At 28.5% G+C, this 17,292-nt stretch overlaps 1 long non-coding RNA gene across 1 annotated transcript in view; it reads right to left on the reverse strand.

The window, feature by feature from the left end:
- LOC108569172 overlaps positions 1 to 17,292 on the reverse strand; it is a 48,756-nt gene that overhangs the window by 13,810 nt on the left and 17,654 nt on the right. The gene's annotated exons all lie outside the window — the stretch shown is intronic.

Genomic DNA, 17,292 nt, shown 5'->3' on the forward strand with positions numbered 1-17,292 from the left:
TTCTATTCCTTCTGCTGTCGGAGCGGAGCGTTAAATTACTACTGGTTATATAGAATTTCATCGTCGTCCTACATTTGCAAGAAGAGCCTCGCATGCACCACACGCTCTCAATTGTACCTTAATCCAACAAGTTCAACACCTATTTCATTCTCAAACACCACATGAGACAGAAATAACCGCAATTCAAATTCCAATAACTCTAATTTAATATTTTCTATATTTACAACCGTACTAAACTATGACCTAGCAGTGTTCAAAAAAGAAAATCGATCGTTCGAAACGCAACGTTCCTCTGTACGATATCTCCCTAGGTATACATACAAATAGTTTTGAATCGATACGCGTTCCACAATAATAATGTTCTTCTACAATTACGGATTTTTCTTTTTTTGTTATTTGCATTTAAATATTTCATTTATATACGTTCGCTGGGTCAGTTAGAGGTCAGTTTAGGTCACGACCAAAGTATTGAACGCGATTTGTCCTGTAGTCCGTACCCTTCCTTCATACACCCCGCAACCACGTTTTGCGTGGGGTCGCAGCCCCCTCTAGATTAACACCAATTTAACGCACGCACATTTCCAAGAAATCCCCTCACGCAACCGACGTCCATCTTCATTCAGCCACTTCCGTCCTTTAACTTTGTTTTAGTGTTAAATTTAAAGAAAGACAAAGAGAACGAAATTAAATATTAATAATGAGTTAAAGTCAATTTGCAATTTTTACATATCTTAATAGAAATATTGCAAACTTGTTTTTATTAAGTAACGTTTATTTTCATAGCTCACTTCATACAAAGGATTTTGCCGCAATTTTAACAAATTATTAAGTACAATTCTTATAGTTTATGAAATAGTAGTAAAGTTTAGAAATATCATTACTAATCTTTCATAAACTATATGAAAAATTAATGTACTTAGTAAAAATATCGCCAACTTTTTTTTTATTAAGTAACGTTTATTTTCATAGCTCAATTCATACAAAGGATTTTGCCATCATTTTAACAAATTATTAAGTAACATTTCTTATAGTTTATAATAGAGTAGTAAAATTTATAGAAAATCGTTACTAATCTTTCATAAACTATATAAAAAATTAACGTTTTTAATAGAAATATCGCCAACTTTTTTTTTTATTAAGTAACGTTTATTTTCATAGCTCAATTCATACAAAGGATTTTGCCGTCATTTTAACAAATTATTAAGTAGTATTTCTTATAGTTTATAATAGAGTAGTAAAGTTTCTAGAAAATCATTACTAATCTTTCATAAACTATATAAAAAATAACGTTTTTAATAGAAATATCGCCAACTTTTTTTTTTATTAAGTAACGTTTATTTTCATAGCTCAATTCATACAAAGGATTTTGCCATCATTTTAACAACCGACGTCCATCTTCATTCAGCCACTTCCGTCCTCTAACTTTACTTTAGTGTTAAATTTAAAGAAAGACAAATTAAATATTAATAAAGAGTTAAAGTCAATTTGCAATTTTTGCATATCTTAAGAGAAATATCGCCAATTTTTTTTTTATTAAGAAACGTTTATTTTCATAGCTCACTTCATACAAAGGATTTTTCCGCAATTTTAACAAATTATTAAGTACAATTCTTATAGTTTATGAAAGAGTAGTAAATTTTAGAAAAATCATTACTAATCTTTCATAAACTATATGAAAAATTAATGTACTTAGTAAAAATATCGCCAACTTTTTTTATTAAGTAACGTTTATTTTCATAGCTCAATTCATACAAAGGATTTTTCCATCATTTTAACAAATCATTAAGTAACATTTCTTATAGTTTATAATAAAGTTATAATTTGTAATAAAGTTTATAGAAAATCATTACTAATCTTTCATAAACTATATAAAAAAATAACGTTTTTAATAGAAATATCGCCAACTTTTTTTTTTATTAAGTAACGTTTATTTTCATAGCTCAATTCATACAAAGGATTTTGCCATCATTTTAACAAATTATTAAGTAACATTTCTTATAGTTTATAATAGAGTAGTAAAGTTTATACAAAATCATTACTAATCTTTCATAAACTATACGAAAAATTAATGTTCTTAATAGAAATAACGTCAACTTTTTTTTTATTAAGTACGTTTATTTTCATGGCTCACTTCATACAAAGGATTTTGCCGCAATTTTAACAAATTATTAAGTACAATTCTTATAGTTTATAAAAGTGTACTAAAGTTTAGTAAAAATCATTACTAATCTTTCATAAACTATTTGAAAAATTAATGTACTTAGTAAAAATATCGCCAACTTTTTTCTTATTAAGTAACGTTTATTTTCATAGCTCAATTCATACAAAGGATTTTGCCATCATTTTAACAAATTATTAAGTAAAATTTCTTATAGTTTATAATAGAGTAGTGAAGTTTATAGAAAATCATTAGTAATCTTTCATAAACTATATAAAAAATTAACGTTTTTAATAGAAATATCGCCAACTTTTTTTTATTAAGTAACGTTTATTTTCATTGCTCACTTCATACAAAGGATTTTGCTGCAATTTTAACAAATTATTAAGTAAAATTTCTTATAGTTTATGAAAGAGTAGTAAAGTTCATAGAAAATCATTACTAATCTTTCATAAACTATATAAAAAATTAACGTTTTTAATAGAAATATCGCCAACTTTTTTTTTATTAAGTAACGTTTATTTTCATACAAAAAAAATTGCCGTAATTGTAACAAATTATTCAGTAAAAATCTTATAGTTTATGAAAGATTTGTAAAGTTTAGAAAAATCATTACAGAAACACATGCATTAATTACAATATTCTCATTCAATTCTTCGGACGTTTCTCATTTCCATACAAACACAATCAGCAAATTTAACATAGTTTTTTGTTGAAGAACAAAAGGTCGACCAATAAATAAATACGAAAAAAAAATTAATGACGCAAAGGAAAAAGGAAGCAATAATGATTTTAGTTTGGGATTGAATAACTTATTTTTGCGTTGGCTTTATGGTCGTCGACCACCGCAGGACGAATACTAATTTCATCGTTTCTTTACTGCTGTGTGTGTCCATGCAAAGGAATTCGTACATAAAGAAAAGAAGAAAAAAAACGTCTGGAGAAGAGAAGTGAAAAAAAATATGTGTTTGTTTGCTTTATTTTTACGTTTTATTCTGACATAAAGCAATTCCCGAAAGAAAGTTGTCTCGTTAAATCGCGTAAACACGAAATATATTAGGATAGGCGGAAAGTCAAGAGTTTTGTTTATGAAAAAAAATAAAATTAAAAAAACAACTTTTCGTGAAACTTTTGTTTTATTTTTATCTCTCCATCGGATTCCGATTGAATTTGTAACAATTGGAGTAATTCCAAGCGAATTTAAGTGAAAATCTGGTTTTATCTACTTTTCTTTAGTTTAATAATAACCATTTATGGGAAGAAAAATTGGTGTAAATTTTCTATTAAATCTGGAAAATTAAGTTTAAACTTACAAGTAAAATGATTACAATGTTGATGAGACTAAATTTATGAATTCAATAAATACCAAATTACAAATTAATTAATTATTTTCACATAAAATTAAATATTTGAAATAAATTAAAATTATTGTTAAATTTCCACAGAATTCCTTTGTAATTCGTTTCCCACTCTCATTTACATTTAACAAAAAACAATTATTTTGTCGAATATTTCCGATTCATGAAAATATTGGTTTTTCAGCGGAAAACCGACTCTTTTATTTTTATTAATTTAATTTTAATGAATTTATTTTACCAACAATCCGCAGAAATCGCGCATTTCCAACGAAATAAATACATATTTTGCAAACACGATTTTTAATTGGACTTTAATGAATATATTGTAATTATCGATATTGTACGCAGCAAACGCAAATATTAAATAAATTATAATTGACTTTGGTTGACTGTTAATTACGAGCACTAAAGAACTGTAAGTTATACACATACTAATTACAAATAGTGTACAAAAAAAATATGTATCTAAAATGTATTTATAGTTCATTTTTTCGCAAAAAAAAAACGCAACTTTTATGTAATTATTTATCTAATAACTAACGAAAAATATTATATATTAATTTGGGTATTTTTATATAAAATTTTAATAATTATTAATGATTGAATGTTTTTAAATATTTCTATTTATTAAATTATTTTCATGATTTGATTTTGTTATGATTGCCTGAAATAAATTAGCAAATGTGTAGATTAATCGCTTTTGTGAGTTCATTAATGTTTTGCCAAATAATAATTGATACAGGAGGCTGCAATGATTTCCACCGAAACCGGTTTTGTTGCGTAACATTTAATTAGCGTTCTGCACAACTCCAGTAATTGAAATAACGATAATAACGTTATTATTATTATTTTCATATCGATTGCGTGATACGTGTAAACCAATTAGTTTGTAGCTACAAACTCTAAATTAAGCTCCATTAATTTACTTGCTATTACAACCAAATATACGACCGAATATTTGTTTTTTTTTTTAAACTATACTCAAAAATAAACTAACATTAACAATTGAATGGTTTCTGCAAATGTGCACTTAAGCAGTTAATGAAAACGAGACAATCAGACAATGTAAACTGTATACAAAATACACGATTCTCAACGTCGATAATTGTGTTTTTATTTTCCTTAACGAACGAAAATTTATCACCGATTGTTAACTATTTTGATGACCCCGTTTCGTGTCTTCTCTACCAATTAAGTCCTTAACCCGTAACAACTATGGACAAATCAATATACCACAACTATGGGTCAAAATGACCCGTTTTTTAAATATTACAAAATAGAACAAAATATCATTTTTTCCCAAAAAAAACAGATTAATTCTTATTACATAATGAATTTAAGATCATTTTAAACCGGTTTTGTTGATCAAAACAGTCTGGGAATTTTTTTTGAGCAAGTTGAAGAAATTTGTCTTGTGCATATGACACAAAATGGTATTTCTTGCTTAAACAAAAAAATAAATAGATGGGTCACTTTGACCCATCCGTAGTAATTAAATGTTAATTTTTTCCGTTAATCCGTAACAAAGTTAATAATAATTAACTTTGTTACGATAATCTATAATTAGAAACGTATATCATCACAGTTTTTCATTGATGATTTAGATTATTTAGTTTTATAACATCAAAAAATGAGTTCAAGTTTTTTTGTTGTTGTTGTTATTGTATTAAAAACGATAACATGATATAATTCCAAGTGTAATTGCATTTGCTCTTGGGGTGTAATGTTTATTACACAATGGGCCCGCATCTAGCGCACAGAAATAATTATACCGGTCTGTTCTGTATTAATTTTTCACTATTTTAATGGGATGCGGGAAAGTTGTGTTGTTTCTTTCTTTCTTTTTTTTTTCGTATTTTGTACGCACGTTCGTTACGTTGAATTAGCGCTCGAAATTCGCCGTTTGACTGATGTGGGTAGGACTCAATTATTTACAACAAATTATAAAACGAAACAATAAAAGTGCACACACGCAAAATAGTAAAAAAAAAATAGACAATAAATAACTAAAAATAACACAAAGCGTTTCCGCCGATGGAATACGGAGACCATTGGATAATTAGTCTTAGCGGCGATTAAGTCATTTGCGGCGACAATTAATAGAGCGTGAACCGCTCCGTTTCTCCAATCAATCTCTAACTTCTTTCTTCTTCCTATCCTTTTTTGTTCCTCGAACGAACTACCAGTCATTCTTGAAACTCCTCGTATAAATTACACTTAACTTACAAAGTAATTCAATTTGTAAGAGATTTATATATAAAGACGCGTCCACATTACATCTTAAAAGCAACGACGCGCATGCGTGTCTTAAATCATAGATGCGCGCGCATCACAAATTCATATGACATTATTAAATAAGCGTTAATGAAAATTAAAATTATATTGATTCAGAAACTTTTTTTTATTAAGTAACGTTTATTTTCATGGCTCACTTCATACAAAGAATTGAGCCGAAATTTTAACAAATTATTAAGAAAAATTTCTTATAGTTTATGAAATAGTAGTAAAGTTTAGAAATATCATTACTAATCTTTCATAAACTATATGAAAAATTAATGTACTTAGTAAAAATATCGCCAACTTTTTTTTTATTAAGTAACGTTTATTTTCATAGCTCACTTCATACAAAGGATTTTTCCGCAATTTTAACAAATTATTAAGTACAATTCTTATAGTTTATGAAAGAGTAGTAAAGTTTATAGAAAATCATTACTAATCTTTCATAAACTATATGAAAAATTAATGTTCTTAATAGAAATATCGCCACCTTTTTGTTTTATTAAATATCGTTTATTTTCATGGCTCACTTCATACAAAGAATTGTAACAAATTATTAAGTAAAAATTCTTATAGTTTATGAAAGAGTAGTAAAGTTTATAGAAAATCATTACTAATCTTTCAAAAACTAATAAAAAAATTAACGTTTTTAATAGAAATATCGCCAATTTTTTTTTTATTAAGTAACGTTTATTTTCATGGCTCACTTCATACAAAGAATTAAGCCGACATTTTAACAAATTATTAAGAAAAATTTCTTATATTTTATGAAATAGTAGTAAAGTTTAGAAATATCACATTATTAATTTTATTTATATATAAAGACACGTGCAGACTGCATCCCAAAAAAGAAGACGCGCATGCGCATTACTAATTCACATGACATTTCATTGTATAGATTCAGATCGAAGGATGAATTCACATGGTGAATGAAAAAAAAGAATGTGACTACTCCATCATCCAACCGTTTTACCTCTACAAACAAACGTCTGTTTGCACAGCCTTTCTCCGATCGAGTATTTATCTTGGCCCTTCCTTAATATTTCCTCTGTTTACTTTAATTACGTCTCTCGACCATCGCCTTCTTTCCTCTACCAACAAATCCCCAAAAGCACAGACAGTCCCATTCATATGTCACCCATATGAATATGGGTCATTTTGCATTCAACTTCTGGCGCGTGTGCATGTAATTGTAACTACTTTGTAATCGAATAATGGCCAGGTGTGTAGATCGCACACAGGAGGGTGAAAAAAAATAATATGTACGGAACTTTTGCTTCGATCAAAAGGATTTTTTTTCTTTTGGACACAATTTACGTTTCATTCAGTGACACACCCTAAATGTGATACGGCATTAATTTGGGGTTCCCCTTTTCTGATCCCGAAACGTCCCCTTCTTTTTTTGTGTACGCAGCGCGTGCTTCTTTTAACAGATTTTGTAATAAGAATCTTTCAGAAATATTTTATGTTTTTCAATGAATCCAACAACCCTTAATTAATGTCCATTCAAAGCATATTTTATTCATTTACACATTAAAAGTAAAGATTTAAAATTCAATTTTGAAAGCTTCAGACATTCTTTAAAAAAAAACAACTCTCGAATTATATAACATTCGGTAGATTTATTATACAATTATGTGAGATTGTATCTAAGAAAGTTCCAAAATAAACCACTAATTTTCATGATTATAATCAATTTTCTTTACACTTAATCAATGTTAATTGAGGTTAAATAAAAAAAATGCTTTATTATTCAAATCTTAAACTTTATTTCATACAAATTCACACATTTGTTAAATGTTAAATCTCCATTTTCAAATGATTACAAATTATATTGAATACCTTTAATCAATGTTAATATAATTTAAACTTTTTTTAACTCAAACTTTATTGGATTCAAATATTATACAGGTAAAACTCATTTTGCGTCGGTTCGATTTACGCCGATTCACAATAACGCCGCTCTGAAATAACGCTTATTAATTGCTGATTTTACACTTATATAGAACTAAACCATATAGTTACCTCACTGTAAATATGGGTTCATTTTACGCCGATTCGATTTGCGACGGATTATGTAGGAATACCTGCTTTTAATGATTTCAAACAATCTTCTTTATCTTTAATTAATACACATTGAAAGTGAATATCAAACTTAATCTTCACTATAATTCTAAAAACCAAATCAATTTATTTCATATAAATTTACACATTTGTTAAATCTCTCAATGTTATTATAATTTAATCTAAAAACCTTAACTTTTTTTTAACTCAAAATGTATTGGATTCAAACGTAAACAAAAATATTATACAGGTAAAACTCATTTTGCGTCGGTTCGATTTACGCCGATTCACAATAACGCCGCTCTGAAATAACGCTTATTAATTGCTGATTTTACACTTATATAGAATTAAACCCTATAGTTACCTCACTGTAAATATGGGTTCATTTTACGCCGATTCGATTTGCGACGGTTTTTGTAGGACGGTTTGAAAGTGAATACCAAACTTAATCTTCACTTTAATTCTAAAAACCAAATCAATTACTACATATAAACGCATTTAATTATATAATACAACTATTGATCAAGTGCTAAAATGATGAAGATTTTCTTTTATATTTTAGTTGCAAGGACTCAAATAAAAAATGATGGCATGACACGAATGTTTATATATAAACGCACTAATCGACAGAGACTAAAATATTCCTAATATCCCTGGGTAAAATTGATCACCCAAAAATAAAGTAGTACGACTTGTATTTTTAACGCACCTACATCATACTCTCATTCAATTCTATTTATTTTATTTTTAAGTTATTTTTTTTGTTAAATTTGCAAGGCGAAACAACGAATTTGGATAGACATAATCCTTCTTGCAAACATGACACCTGCACCTGCGTCTCGGTGTAATAAATAAAGGTGACACAATTAGTTTAGCACCTTTGAAGTATAAAAACAGCTTGATTTTAATAAATAATTCATGATGAAAAACTTTGAACAAAACTTCATAAATTAATTTGTATATGTTCTTCTATTTAATTATTCGCTACATTTATTTAATTCTTGTCTACAGGTTGAATAATAATAGTAAAAGTTGTTAAAATTCCAATTTGGAGCTCAACGCGTTAAATTAATTAGTGTGATTAGGAAAACGTAAAGTAAATTTAAATTATCCGTTTAAATACAATAAATTAAATGTAATTAGTAACAGGGGAGATGGAATTAAAAAAAGTAAAGTGAAAGATACGTGTGTTATTTGCAATTAAAGCTTTACGATTTACTTATTGATGTGTTTCATGTGAAAACTAATTTCTTGAATTATGTATTAGCCTCTACATATTTATGCTACACGATTACATAAAACTTGGCTATTTGAAAAACAAAATGTGTTTACGTCACTGAAGTCCCAGTTTTAATAGGTTTTTATTTTAACTTTTTTTTTTCTAAGTAAATAGAAAATGCTTGTCGTTGATCCTCGAAACAGTTTCTTCGGATGCGGTTATGATCTCTAGCTAAGAAAGCAATTCGTAGAAAGTAATGTTATTGAGGCAGCATCTGGTGTTGGGAGAGAAAGAGAGAGAGAAAAAAAAGCGTGTAAAAAGGGGGATAAGTCTTTAGATGAAGTTCTCTAAAAGCAGATGCGAAAAGTGAGTTTATACAATGAAGTACCAAAGTTTTTATTATTTCAGCCTTGGAATAAGTCCATTTCTAATAATCATAGTTAAAAAAACAACAAATTTCTAATTGAAATTTTTATTTATTATAATTACGACTTTACGAAATAAAGGTAAAAAATATTATTATTAAGAAATTATTGAAAATATGGTTGAGGTTTGAACTAGTATGGAAGAAAATGTTCCATTAAAAAAAAAAATTATTTGGAAAAGAAGGAAAATCCAAACTTTCAGCGAAATTACTATGTTTCCACTGTATAAAACGTCAAAATCTTTAACAAGAGAGAAATACAGCAATATTATGAGTTTACTTAAACACCACCTAAATATTGCATAATAAAATTTCACAGGTTTATAGTGTTAAAAAAACATCACCCAAATTGATTTGTAAAATGTTTCAAACGCAATATGAAAAAAATTGACTTATAATATAAAATATAAAAAACGAATGTTTTCTTAGTGTTTATTAAATGATTTAATTTATTTATTGAAAGCGGTTTAGAAATAATGAAATTATCATAATAGGAATGCCGTCATTCCAGAATGCAGCGGATGACGGCATTTCCTTTATTAATGTAATAAAATTAAAAATGCACGAAATAATGAGCATACATAAACAAACAAGAAAAACCGAAGATAATGAACGAATTAATCGAGGATTTTGACATGCATATACGCAAATGATTACTGTTTTAGTGAGCATCGTTTGAGAAGACAATTGATGAAATTGTGATGTTTTATTTTATTTCTTTATTTCCTCTTCGAGTAATTGCTGCAGTTTATGATTCGTTCGTGAAATGGAATTGCATTTGAAGGAACTTTCTCTCTAGCAAAATTAAATATCGAATGTTTCTTCTTTCTTTGGTGTATAGAAGTTGAAGAAATTGCGGCTTCTCTCGTAGTGGATAATTATCGAGAACGATTTCAATTGCAATAGAATGCGGTCTCCGAAGGAGGAGATGCGACACACTCTTGATGTGACCGAGATTCCTCGGAGGCCATTATTTTTATGTAGCCGTAGAGAGTGAATCAACAACCACACACATACGCATACAAGAACACATCTGGTCCTTACATATCATTCTATTTAAGTTGTATTTTTTTTTCTCTGCGTTTTAGGATAATTCCACTGCAACTCACGCGAGAGAAACGGAGATAGCGTGGATACTATGTAGGTTATCTAAGATTAACTAACTGGTTTCATTATCAGAGACTGGATGCGATAATGCGTGCTTTAATCGTGGACTCTGATGTTGTATGTTGTATATACAGAAATGCTGTTTCTATACTGGCTTCGCTTCGACGGTGGATTCCGCTTCTTTTTTTTTTGGTTTACTAACCTCGCTCATCCTATTTAACTTTGCGATGTATTCCTGGTGGCGCTGCAACTCCTCGACTTTGTTTATTAGCTTATTTATGCATTTAACGCTTCGTTTGCCGCATTTACAAACTTTTTTTTTATACTCCTGTTTTCTAAATATCAGTTCTTCATTTATAAGCAAAACCACAGTTTCAGTTCATGCATCACTGATTCGTATATTTCAATATTTAGTTTAAAACTAATAATCTTATAATACAAGTGAATTTTATAAATTTAATCTGTCAAGTTAAGTTAACAAATGTATGCATTTGGTGCATTGAAGTAATTTTCTTTTTTTCTTGTTTTTTTTTTCAGTTGTTACTAGATGCATCAATGAATTTATTTTTTTAACACGTACAAATTCGTATATAATACGCACATATAATTTTTCAGAATTCCATAAAGTTTCATAAACGATTTCAATATTGTAAATGATGTTTATTTTCTGTATAATAGGCACCCTTACTTAAAGGTTAAAATTAGTTGAATTATACAAGAAAATGTTCATTATATAATACGAAATTATAGTTTTTCAGAATTTCATAAAGTTAACAAAATGAATTAAATATTGGAAATGTTGTTTATTTTTTGTATAATAAGCACCCTCACTGTTTTTTTTTTCAGGTATAAATGTGTTGAATTAATGCGTATTATACAAGAAATTTTACTGTATAATATCCACTTATATTTTTTCAGAATTTCATAAAGTTTAAAAAACGAATTCAATACTGAAAATTATATTTTTTTTGTATAATGTGCATCCTTACTTTTTTTTCAGGTTCAAATATGTTGAATTTATACGTATTATAGAGAAATTTTACAGTTTCAGTGCTTCGATGCATCATTGCATTTATTTTTTTAACACGTACAAATTCGTATATAATACGCACATATAATTTTTCAGAATTCCATAAAGTTCCATAAACGATTTCAATATTGTAAATGATGTTAATTTTTTGTATAATACGCACCCTTACTTTTTTTCAGGTTAAAATTAGTTGAATTATACAAGAAAATGTTCATTATATAATACGAAATTATAGTTTTTCAGAATTTCATATAGTTAACAAAATGAATTAAATATTGAAAATGTTGTTTATTTTTTGTATAATACGCACCTTTACTGTTTTTTTTTTCAGGTTTAAATGTGTTAAATTAATGCGTATTATACAAGAAATTTTACTGTATAATATCCACTTAAATTTTTTCAGAATTTCATAAAGTTTAAAAAACGAATTCAATACTGAAAATTAAATTTTTTTTTTGTATAATGTGCATCCTTACTTTTTTTTCAGGTTCAAATATGTTGAATTTATACGTATTATAGAGAAATTTTACTGTATATAATATGCACTTATAATTTTTCAGAATTTCATAAATTTTGAAAAACGAATTCAATATTGAAAATTATGTTTTTTTTATAATAATACGTACACTTACTTTTTTTCAGGATAAAATTAGTTGAAATTTTGCGTATTATACAAGAAATTGTATTTTTTTCAGAATTTCATAAAGTTAACAAAACTAATTCAAAATTGAAAATTATGTTTATATTTTTATATAACTTGTATTACTTGATTTCAGGTTAAAATGGGTTGAATTTATGTGTATTATGTAAAAAAATTTACAGTACTTTCATATGTATTTTCTAACAATTTTAAATTGTAATGAGGTGATTTAAATAACAGTTTTTTTTTCAGTTTAATGCGTATTATACACGAGATTCAATGGTAATTTGAATATTTCAACTAAATTTTTGTTTAATTACGTCTCATGTTAACTAGAGAATTATAATTCGTAACGTTAATTTTTCTCTCTATATTTAGTAGGACATAAAAATTATGCCACGTCAGCGTTTAAATTATTCTTACGTGTGTTTCTTTCTTATGCTTTTTGTTATTTCTTTTTGTTTTTTTTCTGTCTTCACCGTCAAATAATTGATATGGTCTGTGTATAATATAAATGCGAGGATAAAAAGTCCTTCGAGTGAAACGTTTAACATGCGACATGGAAAACATACACACATGTGTATACACGGTTCTTCCCTTCCTACTCGCATCATCCTTGTCTTCTTCGTCTTCTTCAAGACAGAAACTCGTTCCACGGATTTTACGTACGACCGGATATCGCCGTCTCTGAATGCGAAACGAAATAAGCAGAAAGGAAATCGAGAAGACGAATTCTCACGTGAAATATTTATTCCTCGCATTCTCTCGCATCGTTTGAGATACTTTTTGAATACGTTTAGTTTTTGAATTGATGCTTTCGGCTTCCTGGAGACTACTCAATCTATTATTATGTTTATGTTTGGAACGTACGTCGCTTCTAGTTCCATATATATATTTTCTATCGCGCGGGTAATTTAAATGCGTTCGATAAAAAAGAGATTGCGTCGCGACGCCTGCAGCAGTTGCGCCGCCTCTTCCCTTTATATACGTTGGTTTGACCTATTTCCAGGGAAACAGTCTTCACTTTCAACAGTTGGCCTCAACAATCGATCACTACCCCCGAAAATACCAACAGCGTGCAGACGCTTTGTTACGTCTATGCGGCAACATTAGATCCTTTTCCTTCCTTCCTTGAAGTAATTTCATCACAATTTCCTTCGGACGAGTCACTGCCATTACTTGGGCTTACAAATGCTGTTCCCGTGTTACTCTTCATTAACCGAACATCATGTCAAAGTTTTACGTCTCGCTTGTAAAGTGAAGGTACTTCGGATTCCCGGCCATCATCCACGTGATATTTGCTCTCAGATGCAGCCATGAAGGTGATTTAATTTATGGTGCAGGAAACGTGACAGCTGAAACTTTATTGGACGTTGACATTTCCTTTTGCACTACGAGTAATTAATTTAAAAACTTTAGAGATATGTACACCTAAAACACAGTGTCTTACAGTTTTAGCTCATTACGTAATGTACTTTATGAAGCTTTCACAACGATTATATCAAAATCAAATCTTCAGAAATATATGTATGTTAATTTGTTGACTTATTATGAAAAAACTGTCATAATTGACATTTTCCTTCTGTCACATGTCTAATGATAATTTAAACCTTGAAACAACTGTCATAATTGACATTTTCCTTCTGTCACATGTCAAATGATAATTTAAACCTTGAAACAACTGTCATAATTGATATATTCCTTCACATGTCAAATGATAATTTACACCTTGATACTATTGTTTATACCAACAATATATGTCAGTTTGTTGACTTATTATGAAACAACTGTCATAAATGACATTTTCCTTCTGTCACATGTCAAATGATAATTTAAACCTTGAAACAACTGTCATAATTGACATTTTCCTTCAGTCACATGTCAAATGATAATTTACACCTTGATACTAGATGGCATTCTCTTATTGTTTATACTATTAATATATGTATGTAAGTTTGTTGACTTATTATCAAACAACTGTCATAATTGACATTTTCCTTCTGTCACATGTCAAATGATAATTTATACCTTGAAACAACTGTCATAATTGACATATTCCTTCACATTTCAAATGATAATTTACACCATGAAACTAGATGGCGTTATCTTATTGTTCTTACCAACAATATTTTGTATACTAAACTTAATTTAAAAATAAATAATAAGCTTTCACAAGGATTATATTAAAATCAAATCTTTAGAATGTAGCTACGAAATCTATTTATGTCAGTTTATTGACATATTATGAAACAACTGTCATAAATGACATATTCCTTCTGTCACATGATAATTTAAAGCTTGAAACAACTGTCATAATTGACATATCCTTCACATTTCAAATGACAATTTACACCATAAAACTAGATGGCTTTATCTTATTGTTCATACCAACATTATTTTTTATACTAAACTTAATTTAAAAATAAATAATGAGGTTTCACAAGGATTATATTAAAATAAAATCTTCAGAATGTAGCTACGAAATCTATGTATGTCAGTTTATTGACATATTATGAAACAACTGTCATAATTGACATATTCCTTCACATGTCAAATGATAATTTACACCTTGATACGAGATGACCTTCTCTTATTGTTTATACCAATAATACTTTTTATACTAAACTTAATTTAAAAGTAAATAATGAGGTTTCACAATGATTATTTTAAAATCAAATCTTCAGAATGTAGCTAAGAAATCTATGTATATCAGTTTGTTGACTTATTATGAAACATCTGTCATAATTGACATATTCCTTCTGTCACATGTCAAATGATAATTTACACCTTGAAACAACTGTCATAATTGACATTTTCCTTCAGATGTCAAATGATAATTGACACCTTGATACTAGATGGCCTTCTCTTATTGTTTATACCAACAATACTTTTTATACTAAACTTAATTTAAAAATAAATAATGAGGTTTCACAAGGATTACATTAAAATCAAATCTTCAGAATGTAGCTAAGAAATCTATTTATGTCAATTTATTGACATATTATGTAACAACTGTCATAAATGACATATTCCTTCTGTCACATGTCAAATGAAAATTTAAACCTTGAAACAACTGTCATAATTGACACCATGAAACTAGATGGCGTTATCTTATTGTTCTTACCGACAATATTTTTTATGCTAAACTTAATTTAAAAATAAATAATGAATGAATGAATTGAAATTTGTAAGATATAATTTATTAAGAGAATGCCAAAACAGATTGAAAATCTTAAATTTCTAAATTGCGAAAGCTGTGCAAGTGCATTTCTTTTGTCTAAACTAAATCCACAAGTGATCATGATAAATGAAGATCCATCATTTATCTTAAACCTAGCTTCCTTTTTCCAGTTGACCTCTAAATAACATTTTGATCGTGATAAATAGAGATCGCACTTATTTCATCATTTACCATTGTCTGTTCAGAAAATTAATATTGAATTTTCTTTAATTTATTTCATTGGTGCACTTTAATTTTGTACTAATTTATTTTCAAACTAGTTTTTTCTTTAGATTTAGAATGTGGAGTAACTATAATTAATTTGGTTATTTATGAATGGGAAACGTAGTAGCAGTAACTTTATTCGATGTTGACATTTGATTTACATTACGTAATTAATGAAAAGCGTTATGTATCGATTATATCCGTAAACCACAGACTTAGCGTTTAACTTAACTGTTCGGTTTATTTATTATCCTCGTATTCATTAGACTAAATATAACAAATCCATAAACTATTAATATATCTCTCAAATCGATTCCTACTTAATTAACTAAATCTATTCGAATATAGAATTAAATATGCTTAAAATAAAAATAAAAAAAATATTAAGAAATTTTCTAATCTTAATTATTGAGATAAAATCATACAAATTGCATTAGAAAATAATAACAAAAGTAAATTCTCATTAAAGCTTTCAATAAAACAATAATACTCGTTGAGTTTCTAAATGGTATTTGTAATATTATTTTGAGACAATGCATGGAAATCGCATAAAGACCCAATTGTAGATCCATGAAAGATGTTTATAGAAGCAATAGAGGCGCACTGAAAAGGTGTTGCGTAAGTGCTTTAAAGTATGGGGCTGCTTGTAACGTCTGGATCTCTTTGTATTACGCAAATACGTTTTTTTTTTATTTGTTGTTGTTGTTTGTAAAACGTATTTGTTTGTCGTAATCCTATTTTTTCTTGGGCAGTTTTATGTATCTCTCTGTTTTGGTAAAATGTGCGGTATTAAGTTGCCAGCCGGGCAAAGGCAGTGCGAGTAAGAAGTAAACAGGTCGAATATATTAATAGCAAGACCGGTCGATATGTTGTATGTATGAACTCGCCATGGCAAAGTAGACATACACACATATACAACACAGACATTCATCCATGAGACTTGTATGTATACATACACATACTAATATTAAAACACGCACTAACATACATACACGCACGCACACTACTGGCACTCAATGGCCGTATGTATGTATGTACGTACAGCCACTGCCCTATTTATTACACTTATGCAGTGCACTCGGTGCTCATGGCCAAATCAGGCACAGACTCGCGCCACGTAACATCCATTACGTAACCCGCAATTCGCTTATGTCCATTTTCGTCTTTTCCGTCTCTTGGTCCCTCCTCCTCTTCTTTCTTCCTTCCATTACGGCCATCTCCACTTAAATGTCATTATCGAATTCTACGGTGCAATAGCTTCTTCCTCCGTCTATTGATTATTTCCGACTACGCTCGTGTTGCTTCTGTTCTTTCTCTCTCACATCATCATCATCATGCTGATTTCCCTACTGACTTCTATTCTTTCGATCTACAAACTATTTTTTTTTGTCCGAACTATATCAATTTGAATTTACTATTTCTATGCATACCATTTACAGCATTTCACAAGGTGATAACTGTCATTTCTACGTCAGCTGTCAATTTTGATTTTTATTCATATTAGATTTTATTCAAATTTATTAACTTTATATCCTATTTAACTAAACCATCATTTGATCACTTTAGTAAT

The sequence above is a fragment of the Nicrophorus vespilloides genome, unplaced genomic scaffold, assembly GCF_001412225.1.
Source record: "Nicrophorus vespilloides isolate i.1.1-1 unplaced genomic scaffold, Nicve_v1.0, whole genome shotgun sequence".
Classification (NCBI taxonomy): domain Eukaryota; kingdom Metazoa; phylum Arthropoda; class Insecta; order Coleoptera; family Silphidae; genus Nicrophorus; species Nicrophorus vespilloides.